Here is a 1,719-nt window from a genome sequence, read left to right as displayed (position 1 = left end):
ACTGGAAGCATGTGCCCACCCGCTTGTAATCGGCGAAGGCTTACACCAAGACACAATGATTTAGACGAGGTCTTTTCCTTTACTGTAGTAAAGCTGAACAGCGACCTCTGTGTAGGTCAACATTCCAGTATAACAAAGAAAGATATCAAGTCGGGTGATAAGCCTAACATGGCAACAATAAAATGAAAATAATAAAATGGCAAAACAAAACACCCCAAAAAATTGGTTGTGAAACGTTTTATTTTGCTGTGTGTCCAGACTGCAGTTGTAGTTAGCCTCAATTTTAAGAATGTCTGTGTTACCGAGTGGTTAAATTTTACCGAAGAGAGGGGTGGTGGATAACCCAAGATATTAAGGAAACAGGGATGCAGAGTAAAGAAATTAAAAAAAAAACAATTTACGATAATAGACTGCTGATTTCATTAAAATTGAAAATTAGAAGAATTACAAATACATTCAATAATTAATTCAGATTAATCCAAGTTACGTTAACCCCCTTTATTAATGGTGGTGCAGTCAAAGGACGGTCAAATCCAATTTGGCGCAACCTGGCATGTATTTTTGTTGGCTGGCCCCCATGCACAAACTACCCAACCCTAACCACCTGACTGGCCAAGATTTATCAAACAGAAAGCAGGCCAGTGGGAAGGCATCATAAAAATCATACAAATGGGTGGTTAAACACTGAAGGTTTAGACCAGACACTTGACAGGCAAAAGTGACTGCTCAAAATATTGTACCAGATGACATTTGCATAGGAGGGTTAAACAAAATAACCTTAAGAAACCCCCAAAACACCCACAAAAATAAACGACAGTCAATATGATGATGGAACCATCTGTAAATTAAAATGAAAACACATTTGTGTAAGTGACCCAGCATCATATATATTAGAAGTACATGTACAGTTATATGCATATACTGGATTCATTTGCATTTTAGGCATAAAATATGCAGCCCTGCCACAGCATACTTTTTGAATTTATGGTTTACATTACATTATTTTTTAACATTATGTACTAATCAATTTAATAAGGAATTAAATGTTTCACAACCACCAGTAATATTGTTGAGAATACGAACTACCAAAATTAACTTACTCAAGATGTTATGGAAGTGCTACAAGGTGGTGTAGGATGTCCTACACATGTACGATAGTGCTAGATCCACAGGAGGACTAGGTCTGTCACTGTAAATCAGAATTAAACATTTAATATAACACTGAAACAAATCATTATAAGGTAAGGATGTTGACTAAATATGATCAAACACTCATTTTTATTGAGGTGTACAATGTTCAAAAGTATTGATATCTCTGGGCAATATGCAAAGATGCTTGCAAGAAACTACCTCAAGCAAATTAGAGTTCAACAGGACATAGTTCCATAATGTGCCTACAAAAGCGCAAAATGCAGATTTAAATGTGTACAATGTATAATCGAACAGTTATTAAAGAAAAATTAGAAAGTGCTTACTCACCATGTGTCCTCTGCCACCACGCCATACTGCCGAGTTTCAAACTCAAATTTTACAAGTATCGGGACTACACCCGGACTAGGCTAGCTCACAACATCATAAGTTAGGAGCACTATCAATATCAATATGTGAACTTCACACGGAGATGTGTATCCCACACTAATGCAATGCAGTGTGCAGCAGACACTAACGTGACGTAGAAGAAGTGCACCTCGCAAGACGAAAGGCAGAAAAGCAAAGCTA

General features: G+C 37.0%; 1 long non-coding RNA gene across 1 annotated transcript; it reads right to left on the bottom strand.

The window, feature by feature from the left end:
* Window positions 1–516: 516 nt before the first annotated feature.
* LOC147796505 (uncharacterized) lies at window positions 517–1,719 on the bottom strand. Its single transcript, XR_015428061.1, has 3 exons — window positions 1,480–1,719; window positions 1,101–1,189; window positions 517–838 (listed from the first exon to the last, which is right to left on the bottom strand). It is a non-coding gene; the product is annotated as an uncharacterized LOC147796505 (long non-coding RNA).

This window comes from Acanthaster planci, linkage group LG16 (assembly GCF_054643075.1).
Source record: "Acanthaster planci isolate LZ-2023a linkage group LG16, COTS_SCS, whole genome shotgun sequence".
NCBI lineage: Eukaryota > Metazoa > Echinodermata > Asteroidea > Valvatida > Acanthasteridae > Acanthaster > Acanthaster planci.
Note: the sequence above shows the minus strand (reverse complement) of the source record. Positions and strands in the feature narration are given on the sequence as shown.